The sequence below is a fragment of the Ursus arctos genome, unplaced genomic scaffold, assembly GCF_023065955.2.
Source record: "Ursus arctos isolate Adak ecotype North America unplaced genomic scaffold, UrsArc2.0 scaffold_9, whole genome shotgun sequence".
NCBI lineage: Eukaryota > Metazoa > Chordata > Mammalia > Carnivora > Ursidae > Ursus > Ursus arctos.
Window position 1 is genome coordinate 43,232,369 of NW_026623111.1, and position 14,544 is coordinate 43,246,912.

The window sequence follows — 14,544 nt, forward strand, 5'->3', positions numbered from 1 at the left end:
TTACCCTTTGTTTTCCCTCCCCCATAGAATTTATCTTCACTTTTTGTTTTTAACTTTATTTGTGATACTCTCCACTTGTTTAAGCTCCAAGAGGGAAGTAATTCTTGGGGCGCCTGGGTGGCACAGCGGTTAGGCGTCTGCCTTCGGCTCAGGGCGTGATCCCAGCGTTCTGGGATCGAGCCCCACATCAGGCTCCTCCGGTAGGAGCCTGCTTCTTCCTCTCCCACTCCCTCTGCTTGTGTTCCCTCTCTCACTGGCTGTCTCTCTATGTCAAATTAATAAATAAAATCTTTAAAAAAAAAAAAAAAAAAAAAAAAGAGGGAAGTAATTCTTTTTTGGTTTACTGGCTTATCTCCAGCACCTAGCAGAGTGCCTCACATGAATCTCAGCAGCTCAACAAGTAGTGAATGAATAAATGAGGGATTCCTAGGGACTCAGGACCTTACCTGAAAGGATGGTCAGAATAAAACAAATCGCTATGTGCATGAGCAAAATGGCTCTTTGGGTTCAGGAGGAGTTAAACCGTAATTTGTGGGTCTGTATGCATTCGTTTTTGCAGCATCGCATAACACGGCTGGAAGAGCTCTGCAGTGGACACTTGGCTCTGCAAGTTACTAACCGAGCTCTGAGGCTCAGGGCTTGCACTCCGGCCTTCTCCTTGTAACATGGGTGTTATACTAATAGAATCTGGTGAGCACGAGATGAGGTAACGTAGATTAATGTGTTGGGAGATGGCAGAACTCAATACACTTTAGTCCCTATTTTCTCCATGATGACATTTGTAAAGAGGGCCATTACTCTGTCCTAGGCCATTGGGTGTCTGCTCCTATTTTCAGGTCACATTGGCCATTGTGTTGTCACAGAGCCATTGCAGCCTGGAGGCAGTAACAGTGTCTATTTCTCTTACTTGCCTATCCCTAGTGCCTAGTGCTGTGCCTGACACAAGCTCAGGAAATGTCGGCTGAATCAGTGAATCCTTAAATGTTAAGATGTTTTATTTATTTGTCCGAGAGAGAGCACAAGCAGGGGGCAGGGGCAGAGGGCGAAGGAGAAGTAGGTTTCCCACCAAGCGGGGAGCCCAAGGCAGGGCTCAATCCCAGGACCCTGAGATCATGACCTGAGCTGAATGCAGATGCTTAGCCAACTGAGTCACCCAGGTGTCCCCCAATCCTTGAAACGTTAAACTGATGTCACAACAAGGAAACGGACCAAAAAGAGGAAGACATAGGATCCAGGAAACAAGAATTCAAACCCAAGAGAGAGTTGTTAGAGTAGACCCTAATCTAGTATGATGGTGTCCTTATAAGAGGAGATCAGGATACAAATGAAACGGAGGGATAACCTTGTGAGGACCCAGAAGACAGCCGTCTGCAGTCCAAGAATGGCCTAGAAGAAAGCAAACCTGTCAACACCGTGGTCTTGGACTTCCAGCTTCCACAACTGCAAGAAAATACATTTCTGTTATTTAAGCCACTCGGTCTGCAGTGCTTCGTTATGGCCGCTCTAGCAAACTAGTATATGCGTGTGATAAAGAATAAATACATTCAATTATTTGCATGCATCATTTTGTATTAGAAGATTTCATTTTAGGAAATTTAATAAAAGAAAGGTTATTCTGAAAGAAACACATACATTAATGCTCTCTAACAATAACTCATATAGTATTGGAAAATAATATTGATTTACTGATTTTTTTCTCCCTAAACAAGCACTGTTTGAGATATTTACTAATTCTTTTTTTTTTTAAAGATTTTATTTATTTATTTGACAGAGATAGAGACAGCCAGCGAGAGAGGGAACACAAGCAGGGGGAGTGGGAGAGGAAGAAGCAGACTCCCAGCGGAGGAGCCTGATGTGGGGCTCGATCCCATAACGCTGGGATCACGCCCTGAGCCGAAGGCAGACGCTTAACCGCTGTGCCACCCAGGCGCCCCTGAGATATTTACTAATTCTGAATACAAATTTGGTAACTATTCAGCAAAGCTTCATGAGAAGTTTGGAGACAGAGAAATGATGTCGCCGAAGCGGTACAGCAAGCTAGCATATTGGCAGGTCCGTTGCTTTTCTGCCTCCTACGCCTCTGTGTCAGATGTTGACCCTGTGAAATAGTCCCCGGATCACTCAGGGTCCAGTCTAGAAAACAGAAGCCTCACTAGGAATTCTCCCAAAGAGAATTTAACATGAGGGAGTGGCCAGGCCAGTATTGGAAAACTCAAAAAAGCAGAAAGGGAACAATGAGGTAATGCACAAAGATGGTAGCTTCTAGCCATAGGTATCACCCCCAGATATGGGGGGAAAGAAGAGGTTGAGATTACCTAGAAATTTGGAGGAGAGTCACTGGAAAGGGGAGACTCGGACCTCGGAGCAGGGATGTTGGCACGTAGTGCTGATAGGTCAGAGGGAGCCCAGTGAGGCTGTCTGAGACTGGAAGCAGCTGCTGCAGCCGGTGAAGGGACATTTGCGGGGGGGGGGGGGGGGGGGAGCAGAGCTGAAAAAATAGCCAGCATGCAGGATCAAGTCCCTCCTCGGTCCTGCCCCGCAGGGTCCCCCTGGCACATCCTATTGGAAACCTGAGGAAGCCAGCTGGCAATGCAGGAATGAGTTCTAGCCTCACAGAGTCCGGAAAGATGGTTTCAGAGCTGACATAGAATAATCTAATTACTGGCACAGATGCGTATCCCACCCTTTGATTTTAGCAAGCTCAAGTACTGGGATGAGAAGACAATCTGCAATTTTAAACTCCATCTGGCACCACGCCTGGCTGAGTTCTGACTAGTGTTATGTTTGAGGCCAGAAGGTACATTTGGAATGAGTGTTAATACATTTCTGAGTCACTTAATGTAAGTTCTTGGGATAAAGGCCATAAGAGGAAGATGGCTTATTTTGCCAAAGATGTTCATCAAGGAGTATATATATTATATACACACACACGTTCTCCACTTTGTTAGATTTCTAGTACCAAATAACAAACACTTGCTTGTAAACATCTTTGTCTCTGATGCTTCAGGAATACAAACTGAAACCTGAGCATAGACTCAGGAACGATGCTTAGAGTTGTGTTAGTAGGAATTTCAGCTTCAAAAAGAAAGCCACTGGGGCACCTGGGTGGCTCAGTCCGTGAAGCGGCTGCCTTCAGCTCAGGTCATGATCCCAGGGTTCTGGGATGGAGTCTCTCATCGGCTCCTTGCTCGGCGGGGAGTCTGCTCTCTCTCTGCCTGCCACTCTCCCTGCTTCTGCTCTCTTTCTCTCTCTCTCTGACAAATAAATAAAAGTTTTTAAAAATATTAAAGATAAAAAAAGAAAGCCACTTACCCCTCAAGATAGATTTGTTATAAATTTATGTGGGTGGATGCTGCTGCCTTCAGGTAATTTGGTTCCAAACGGTTGATATTACCACTAAGAAATATTTTTTGCCATCGTGCTTTTCATACAGTGGTCAGCATTTGTCAGCCAGGAACAAGAGTCAACATTTTTTGTAAAGGGCAAAAGAGTAAGTAGTTTAGGCTTTGTGGATCAGACTGTCTGTCACAGCTAGGCAACGCTGCCATTATAGCCCAAACGCAGACGGAGACCATGATTCAAAGAAAGAGCATGGCTGTGTTCCAGTAAAATATGGATTTAAATGTAAAATGTGAAACTTTGAGATTTTAAATTGCATCAAAAAGAATTTAAAAAGCACAAAAAGCATAAAATATGTATGAATAAATTTAACCAACGATGTAAAAGACCAGGACTCTGAAAACTATAAAACATTGATGAAAGAAATTGACGATGACACAAAGAAATGGAAAGATAGTCTGTACTCATTGATTGGAAGTTCATATTGTTAAAATGTCCATACTACCCAAAGCAATCTACATACTAGGTATTTATCCAAAGAAAACAAAAACACTAATTCAAAAGATATATGCACCCCTCTGTTCATACCAGCATTATTTACAATAGCCAAGATACAGAAGATGAATGGATAAAGGAGGTAGATGTCCATAGGTAGATGAATGGATAAAGAAGATGTAATATATGTAATAGAATATTATTCAGCTATAAAAAAGAATGAAATCTAGGGGCACCTGGGTGGCTCAGTCAGTTGGTGTCCAACTCTTGATTTTGGCTCAGGTCATCATCTCAGGGTCATGAGATCAAGCCCCATGTCAGGCTCCCTACTGGGCCTAGAGTCTGCTTAGAATTCTCTCTCTCCCTCTTCCTCTGCCCCTCTCCCCACTGGAGCTCTCCCCCCGACTCTAAAAAAATTAAAATTAAAAAAGAAAAGAAAAAATAAAAGAATGAAATCTTGCCATCTGTGATAACATGGGTAGACCTAGAAGGTATTATGCTAAGTGAAATAAGCTAGACAGAGAAAGAGAAATATATATGATTTCACTTATATGTGGAATCTAAAAAGCAAAACAAGTGAACAAACAAAACAGAAACAGACTCATAAATACGGAGAACAAACTGGTGGTTGCAGGAGGGGAGGGGAGAGGAGTGGGGAGATGGGTGAAATAGGTGAAGGGGATTAAGAGGTTCAGTCTTCCAGTTATAAAATAAATAAGACCCAGGGATGTGATGTGTATATTACATAGAAAATTTAGTCAATAATATTATAACAACTTTGTATGGTGACGATGGTAACCAATCTTATTGTGGTGACCATTTTTTATAAAGTTTTCTTTAAGTTTGTTTATTTATAATCTCTACACTCAATATGGGGCTCAAACTCACAACCCTGAAATCAGGAGTTGCACGTTCCACCAACTGAGTCAGGCAGGCGCCCCTTGTGGTGACTATTTTTAAATGTATATAAATATCAAATCAATATGTTGTAAACCTGAAACTAATACAATATTGTATGTCAATCATTCTTCAAAAAAGAAAAAAATCTTCAAAAAAAGATTTTAGAGAAAAACAGGAGCAAAACCTTTAAGATCTAGGGAAAGTGTTCTTTGACTTGACACGAAGAGTATGATTTATAAAAAGAAAAATTGGTTAATTGGTCCTCATCAAAATTAAAAATGTTTGCTCTATAAAAGACCTTGTAATGAGGGGGCGGGCTGGGTGGCTCAGTCAGTTAAGTGTCTCCCTTCGACTCAGGTCATGATTTCCTGGGATCAAGCCCGTGTTGGGCTTCCCGCTCAACGGAGAGTCTGCTTGTCTCTCTGCCTCTCCTCCCTCCCACCCCCTGCTCGTTTTCTTTCTCTCTCTCTCAAATAAATAAAATTAAAAAAAAAATAAACCTTGTAATGGGGATGAAAAGACAAATATAGACTGGGAGAAAATATTTCCAAACCACATATCCAACAAAGACTTGTATCTGGAATATATAAGAAGATCTCAAAACTCCAGAGTAAAGAAACCAAAAACCAAAAAACTGATTAGAAAATAGATAATTTTATGAGCAGACATTGCACTAGAGAGGATATATAGATGGAGAATAAACACATGAAAAGATGTTCAACATCATTTGCCATTAGGGAAATGCAAATCACAACGAGATACCATTATATATGTGTCAGGGTGGCTAAAATAAAAAATATTAGTAACATCAAATGCTGTCAAGGTTGCGGAGAAACGGGGGCACATGGGTGGCTCAGTAGTTAAGCATCTGCCTTGGGCTCAGGGTGTGATTCCGGGGTCCTAGGATCGAGCCCCACATCGGGCTCCTCTGCTGGGAGCCTGCTTCTTCCTCTCCCACTCCCCCTGCTTGTGTTCCCTCTCTCGCTGGCTGTCTCACTCTCTGTCAAATAAATAAATAAATAAATAAATAAATAAAATCTTTTAAAAAAAAAGGTTGTGGAGAAACGGGATTATTCATTGTTGGCGGAATGTCAAACTACAACTACTCTGGAATACAGTTTAGTAGTTTCTTAAAAAAACTAAGCATGCAAATACCATATGACCCAGCAATTGTACTCTTGGGCATTCTTCCCATAGAAACAAAAGCTTATGTTTACACAAAGCCTGAGCATAAATGTTCATAGCAGCTTTATTTGTAGTAGCCAAAGCCTGGAGACAACCTAAATATCTAGTGAACAGTTAGACTATGGTAATTCATACCAGAGTACTACTCAACAGTAAACGTGAATCAACGATTGATTCATGCAACAATTGGGTGGATCTCAAGGGCATTATGCTGAGTTAAAGAAAAGAAACCCAATCTCAAAAAGCTAGAAAACAGAGAAATAGTGGTCAAAATAAAGAATTCACTGAAAGCATTTTTGCTAGCTCATTACATATGGTTCTCAGAATTTTAACTAATCAGTAAACTTAAATTATACTAATTTGGGAAGAATTCTCAAGAAGTATTTATGACTTACCACAAAGAAATTTTTAGAGCCCTCTTTGAAATATAGGTGGGTAACTTCCAGGGTCACAATTTGTTTTTTTGTTTTGTTTTGTTTTGTTTTTTTTCAAAGATTTTATTTATTTGTCAGAGAGAGAGAGAGAGAGAGAGAGCACAAGCAGAGGGAGAAGCAGACTCCCCACTGAGCAGGGAGCCTGAAGCAGTACTTGATCCTGGGACCCTGAGATCGTGACCTGAGTGGAAGGCAGACGCTTAACTGACTGAGCCACCCAGGTGTCCCCAGGGTCACAATTTGGAAGTTAAAAAAATTTTTTAAAGATAATTATTTTTAAATGAAACCATACCCACTACCCAGAAGGATATATGATTCTAGAAACGTCATTCATTTTATTCATTCATCCATTTCACAAATGTTTCAAAATGCTATGAGTGCACTAGATTAGCAGTGAGCAAAGCCTACTAAAAATCCTTGCCCTCAAGAAGCAGGGATTAGTTCTAATATCTAGTGATAAAAGGCCCTTAAAAAAACAACTACAAACTGTTCAAGTAATAGCATCAATGTATAGCCCACTCTTAATTGATTACAGAACACCTATGGGTCAGAGAATGTTTTTATAAAAATGTAGTCAGTGTAGTAAGTCAAGCCATATAAATACCAAAAATATCCGTTGTCACTCCTAGGCTTGTCTTGGACCAGCATGTTATCCAATCTCATCTAAATAGAAATTACTGGGGCCCCCTGGTGGCTCAGCCGGTTAAGCATCTGCCTTCAGCTCAGGTCATGATCCCAGAGTCCTGGGATCAAGCCCCATGTCCAGCTCTCTGCTCAGTGGGGAGCCTGCTTCTTCCTCTGCCTGCCGCTCCCCCTGCTTGTGCTCTCTCTCTTTGTGTCAAATAAATAAGTAAAATCTTTACAGATAGACAGATAGATAGACAGACAAGTAGATAATTACTGGGGGGCATCTGGCCCGCTTAGTTGGTGGAGCCTGCGACTCTTGATCTCAGGGTTGTGAATTTAAGCCCCATGTTGGGTGTAGAGATTACTGAAAATAAAATGTTTTTTAAAAAATTATTGAAGTACCAAAGGCACTGTGGAAAGTTTAACTGTGTCCTCTGAATCAAAGCCAAATCTTTGTGGGGCTTTGGAAAACATAGTTTCTTTTCTTAAAAATTGTTATTAATGTTAACAAATGAGTTTTTTATTATTACTATGTAAATGAGAATATTTTCTAAATTTCCCAGTTTTAATTTCTAATATTAAATATTGATAGACATAACAGAAAACACTCTGGGATCTTCAATAATTTTTGAGAGTATTAAAATTTGGTCTAGGGGATGCCTGGGTGGCTCAGTCGGTTAAGCATCTGCCTTCAGCTCAGGTCATGATCCCAGGGTCCTGGGATCAAGCCCTGCTTCTCCCTCTGCCTCTGCCTGCCACTCCCCCTGCTTGTGCATGCTCTCTCTCTCTCTCTCCCTGCTAAATAAATAAAATCTTTTTTAAAAAATTTGGTCTAGGAATCCAAGACCAAAATATTTGAGATCATCTGCTGTATGAAATAGATGTTACGACCATTTTATGGTCCAGAAAAATATCTTTTAAAAGACAAACATAATTCTATCTCGTTTTCCTTTCCATTCAGCTCTGTGACGTAGATATTTACTTCATCCTCTGAAACGAACATATTCTACTGTATTAATAAGTTTGGCAGCCCAACATGTAATTCCTTATTATCTCTGTCATCAAGCTTAAACTTTAAAAAAAAAATATTGAAAAGTCGGAAATAAGGCAAAATATGACTATGTGCCTTTTCAAAGTCATCCTGGAGTATTGTCTAAGAAGCCCGAATGGGGTTGGTCTGGCTCTCCATCTTATTTGGCTTGTAACTGACTGTCGACAGGGCCTAGAGTCTGTAAAGTTAGATATTAACCCGTGGGAGATAGTGGCAAATGATATTGTCAGGTAGAAAAGGTAACGCCAAAGGTCACTGTGCTCTTACTCGGGCGATAGGAAGCAGTGTTGGTTGCGAGGGATGTTGCAGTCTTATTCCCAAGTTCTTTTCCTCACAGACTCTGTATTTACTAGTCTCTTCCATTCTCCTTGGAACTGAGTTTCCTGTCCTGCTGGTTCCCTCACTAGTGGGTTAAGTAAGAAGAACGAACAAGACGCCAGTTTGCCCCCCAGACAGGGAAGGAGGGGTTTCTGATTTGGGAAGACCAGCGTGTATAACGGGCAGAGTGACTTCTTGAGAGAAATCTAAGACTTCAGTTTGCTTCTTCAGCGAGTCTAGGGTGAGGCCCAGGGTTCTGCAAGTGCAGTTGAAACGGATGCTGCTGGTCCACAGACCACACCTTGGGTAGCACGGTGGGGGCGAGGCCAGAGCGTAAGTGCCAGTGGGAATGGCCAGAGCTGAAAATGGAACATGACGGAGGTGAATGTGGAACTACAACAGGCTCCCTAGTAAAAATCATCATTTTTTTTTTAAATCTACATCAAACAAAACAATTCCTAAGCCCAAGCAGGTAGTTCAGTCATGTGAAATATTATATGCACTCACTGCATTCCAGTATAATCACAGCCGTGAGACTAAGCCTGGTAAGAAATTTCGTGAACTGTCCTACTTTGTTCTCCCCTAGCTGGAGAGGTGAACTGAGCTGTATTTGGTGGCGTCTACTGCCCTCTAGTGGGCATTGACGTACTAGTGCCTCATAGAGCAGTTTTCCAAGTGCTCCCACTTTATCTTCACAATAACCTATGAGGTAGACGTTGTTATTCCAATTTGTTTAAAATTTTTTAAATTAATATTGTGCTTACTGTGAGCCAGGCACTATACATGAATGATCTTATTTATTCCCTATGTGTTTTTTTAAAGATTGTATTTATTTATTTCAGAGAGAAAGTGAGCAAGCACGGGCACAGGAGCACCAGCAAGGAGGGGGCAGAGGCAGGGAGAGAAAAAGACTCCCCGCTGAGCAAGGAGCCCCATGTGGGACTCAATCCAGGACCCCGGGATCATGCCCTGAGCCAAAGGCAGACACTTAAGTGACTGTTGCTCCCAGGCACCTTTATTCCCTGTGTTAAAAAACAAAATTCTGTGGAGTAAATGTGAGGATGTAATTCGCTTTTTAAGTGAGTCAGGATCCAGCTGCATCCCATCTAGCAAGAAGAGGGAAGCCCTGAGGAGTTGTACAAAATGGAAAGAGGATTGTCCCAGGAAAGGTCACCTTCCCTTAAGGGGAAGGGCTAAGGTCTTACCATGCAGATTGCCTCATCTTCCCTTGCAGAAGGGGGTGGATAGAGAGGGTCCATGTGACAGGTTACCGTGTGGGGGCTGCTCAGAAAAGTCCTGACTGACCAGGTAGGACCCCGTTTCTGGGGAAGGTTGAAACTGAAATTAAATTAGTTAGTAAGCCCCAGTTTGGTGACTTGGCCTGGCAAAAGTGACTCAACTTTGGGCCTGTGGTTTTCATTTTTAACACCCATAATATGATACTATGTGATACTGCGCCGTACTATGCCATACTATGACCTGTGTTATTATTCCCATCTACAGATGAAGAAGCTGAGGCTCAGTGAGTCTAAGAACCACGCCCACACTCCAAGAGCTGCTAAGTGGGATCACCAGGATTCAAAGCCAGAGGACGCACAGGTCACCAACACAAACATCACCTTCTTCTTCTTCATCATCATCATCACAAAACATGGTGATTATGTGCCAGGCATGTTCCTCAACCCTTTATAGATATTACCTAAGTTAATCCTTACAATTCTTATGAGTTAAATATAATTATTATTCCCATTTTATAGATAAGGAAATCAAGGCACAGAGGAGTTAAGCAAGTTATCCAAAGTCATCAGTAGTGAAAAGCATAGCCAGAATTGGATCCTAGGGAATTTGTTTTCTTTTATTTTTTTAAAGATTTTATTTCCAAGTAATCTCTATACCCAAAGTGTTGCTTGAACTCACAACCCCGAGCTCAAGAGTTGCATATTCTTCTGACTGAGCCAGCCAGGTGCCCCGGGAATTTTTTTATTTTAATATTTTACTTAATTAAAGTTAAAATCTGCTTCTCTGACATCTATGAAATGAATCTTTTATCCCCCATTTCTTTGTTTTTTTCAGGTTTGTCGAGATATAATTGATGCATAACACTGTGTAAGTTTCAGGCATACAGTGTGACGATTTGATACATACATATTGAGAAATGATAACTGCAATAAAGTTAGCACATCCATCACCTCACGTAACTACAGGTTTTGGTCTGGCGAGAACATTGAAGAACTACTCTTCGCCACTTCCTAGTATATTTTTAAAATTTTTTGTTTATTTATTTGAGAGAGAGAGAACATGAGCAGGAGGGGCAGAGGGAAAGAGAATCTCAAGCAGACTCTGTGCTGAATAAGGAGCCCAGTGTGGAGCTCTATCTCATGACCCTGAGATCATGACCTGAGCGAAAACCAAGAGTCAGATGCTCGACCAACTGTGCCATCCAGGCGCCCCACAACTTTCTAGTATTTTAATATAGTATCGTAACTAGAGTCACCATGCTGAATATTAGATCCCCACAACTCGTTCATCTTATAACTAGAAGTTTGTACCCTGACCGTTTTCTCCTTTCCTCCACATCAGAGCCCCTGGCAACCACTATTCTATTCTCTGTTTCTACGATTTTGGCTCTTTTTTAAGATTCCATGTATAAGTGAGATCTTACAGTATTTGTCTGTTCTTTGTCTGAATTATGTCACTTAACATAATGCCCTCAAGGGAACCCAGGGAGTTTTATTCCAGAGCCCATTCTCTTAACTAGTAAACAATTTAAGAAATAAAGTTAATTTGGTTCTCCTTGTTACAAAATTAATCCATATTTAGAAAAGCAGAAAGAAAAAAATCACTCAAAATTCTATCTCCCAAACACAACCACAATTAACATTTAGTGTCTCACTCTAGCCATAATTGTAAGCCACTTTGTTGTAAGTATAGTTGTGATCATACTATAAGAACTATTTTGTGTTCTGTTTCTTTTATTTAACATCATAATATAGGCATTTCCAATATCCCCAAACTCTTCATAATTGTTACTATTAATGGGTCCTTTATTACTGTTACAAATTGTAATGCCTACTATGGGTCAGGTACCGGTGTGAGGAATTTCTATGTATTTAATCTTCACAAAAACTCCGCAGTGCAGAGATTATTATAAGCCCTATTTTAGATGAGGAAACAGGCACAGTGGAAAGTGAGACTAGCATTTGAACCTAGAAAGTCTGGCTCCAGAGTCTGCCATCATATAACTTTGGAAAGCAAGGATTTAAAGTGTTTACATTTTGATATGTTAACTAACTGGAATTTAAATAAAAACTTAAGGGATGCCCGGGTGGCTCAGATGGTTAAGCGGCTGCCTTCGGCTCAGGTCATGATCCTAGGGTCCTGGGATGGAGCCTGCAAAGTTCCCTGCTAACATGATGAGGAAAGGAGGTGCAGAGAGGGAAATTTGCCCAAGATCACAAAGCTAGTAAGTGCTGAAGTCAGGTTCATACACAAATTTGTTTCACTCTAAACCCTAAGTTCTTATATTACCGCTAAACTTTCTCACTCTCTCTCAAATAAAATATTTTTTAAAAAGAAAAAATAATAAAGATTTATTTACTTTTGGGGGAGAGGGGCAGAGGGAGAGGGAGGGAAAGAGTCCCAAGCAGACTCCATGCTGAGTGCAGAGCCCAGACCCGGCTCTATCCCGTGATCCTGAGCCCCAACCCAGAGTCGGATGTTTAACCGACTTCACCACCCAGGTGCTTCTTCTCTCCTCCTTTTTAAGTGTAGCTCCCAGGCCTATTAAATTACACAGGTGGCCCACATTGTATTTCTCCGGGCCAGTGCTGCTACAGACCAGCAATCCTTCACCTTCAACGTGCAGATGAGTCACTTGGTAAAAAATGCACATTCTGAGGCGGGAAGGCCAAGGTAAGGAGCTAAGATTCTGCATCTCTCCCAAGTTCTCAGTGATGCCAATGTTGGCGGTCGAGGTGGAGCACGTTTTGGGAGCAATGTTCTAGATGGGAGGGGGAGATCAGCATTAGACGCCTTGGCAACACCTGTGTTCGTGAGGCAGCGGAGAAGAATTAAGAGACTCTGAGGTGGAGGAGGGGAGACGTGGCTCCCGGGAGAACCGGAAGAGCCTGTGGTCAGGGCAGCCACGAGGGAGTCTCGCCCAGGTGAAACGATCCGCAGCAGCCCGCGCTAAGAGACCAAACAGGGCCCAACGGGTTTCTCAGCGAAGAGGCTCCTGACGAATGTGGTGGGTACAGTTTCTGTGAGTAATGGACGCTGGAGGCAGATTTCACAACGTTGGCGGACAGGGAGTGAAGAGAAGTGGGGCTAATCACGCTCTTTTTTTCTACAAAGGAAAAGACCGTAGCTATGGCCGCTCCCAGGGGCAAGTGAGAGGGAGTGGGGTGAGGTGGGGGGAGGTTATGGGGACGCTTGTTTGGTTTGGTTTTGCAGGGGTGAGACCTGAGTCTATGATTTATGCAGAAAGGGAGGGGCATGAGGGGGAAGTCAGCCCAGAGAATACTGGTGGCTTCTCTCCTAAATACACGAGCATATTTACTGAATGTCAGCTGTGTGTCAGCTCCCGGAATAAATGACACAGCCTCGAACCTCAAGCATCCCACAGTCTTGGCTGCTAAGGGACCTGTATGCCTCTCCTGTGAAACTTTGAGAAGGCAGTGAACCAAGCACGGATTAGTGATGAGCAATCTTTTCTTTCTTTCTTAAACATTGATTTATTTATTTGAGAGCGAGAACACGGCGAGGCAGGGGGAGAAGAGAGAGAGAAAGCATCCCAAGCAGACTCACTGCTAAGCACAAAGCCTGCCGTGGGGCTCCACCTCACGACCCTGAGGATCATGACCAGAGCGGAAATCAAGAGTAGGACGCTTAACCAACTGAGCCACCCGGGAGTCCCGCAATGAGCAGTCTTTTCTACACAAGGCCCAAGTCAGGAGAGAGATATAGGTATATATGGTCCTCAATTTTTTTTTGAAATTAGGTTTAAACTTTTTTTTTTTTTTTTTTTTCATTTTCTCAGTCACGGAAGGGTTCCGTTTTTAGGCTAAAGTTCCACAAATAATGTCACTATTGCAACCGCTGCAGTAGGAGCTGACAACGCCAGGTCTTTGAAGAAATGTTGGGATGACACCAGGTGGGGTTGGTGAAGGGGTCAAGACACAGACACGGGGAAGAGATTTGGCACCAGGACACAGTCACAGACCAGGAACAACCACAAAAATGCTAGTCCATTGGAAAATTCTACATCTGGTGGCAACTGGAGGAGGGCACCTTTTCATGGGGGCTGTGGAATAAAACTGTAGAGTGCAGGGCCGGAGCAAGGGGGAGCTGGGCTGGGTGCAAGACCAAAATCTCATCTCCTATCTCCTCTTAGCCTAAAAACAGTTAAAAGAGAATACAAGTTCAGGCCCCACCCAGCCCATCTTCTGAATCAGCTCTTTGGTCCATTAAGTTGCCTAGAGATTCCCAGAAGAACTGAAGGTCAATCTTCCTTCAATTCTGATCCTGAAACCAGCCTGCCTGGGGGGTTATATAACTAGTGTCCCATTGTGCTCATTCATATGTAAATATTCTAAAGCGTGGCAATCAGAGAACCAGCCCCAGGGAAGTAAACAAGCTTTAGACACACAATGAAAATGCCACTCCCCTTCCAGCTTTTAAAGTGCCTACAGATCACAAAACCAGCCCACTGAGGATTCTGGGGTGCTACTAGCCCTTTGGCTTCCGTGAGTCTCAAAACTTCCTCCTATCCGTGACTTCTTCCTCCTCCCTTTTTCCTCTTCTTGCCCGGAGGGGCAGTCAGAGCCATCTTAAAGCAGCCTGACCCAAATAAAGGAAGAAGTATTCCAGTTCTTTCCTACAAGGGTGAGACGTGCGTTTGGAAGTGGCTCTTTGTAACATGTCTCTGGAGAAGGACCTCCTAATGGCCATCCATCAAAGCCCAACAACTTACCTGCCTGGGACAGTTTTCTGACACCTGAATCATTAAGACCCACACACCTCCCTGAGATGGTTCGAAAAACCTTTCTGTTTTTTTCCAACTTGCCTGCCTGCAGCCCTGGGTAAGCTTCTTCCCCTCAGCCTCCTCCCCAGCCTTCTTCAGCTTAGCCTCGTCTCCAAAAACCCGCTCCAGCTTGCCAGCGTGGGGACGCCCTGCCAAGCCTTGGCCCTTCCACG

At 42.7% G+C, this 14,544-nt stretch overlaps 1 long non-coding RNA gene across 1 annotated transcript in view; it reads left to right on the plus strand.

Annotated features, from left to right (window-relative positions):
• The window catches only part of LOC113262526 (uncharacterized), a 135,282-nt gene extending 123,476 nt beyond the window's left edge, over nt 1-11,806 (plus strand). Inside the window, exons 9-10 of the long non-coding RNA XR_008958417.1 lie at nt 9,853-10,003; nt 10,423-11,806. This is a non-coding gene — a long non-coding RNA (uncharacterized LOC113262526). The remainder of the gene's footprint in view (nt 1-9,852; nt 10,004-10,422) is intronic.
• Nucleotides 11,807-14,544: the final 2,738 nt, after the last annotated feature.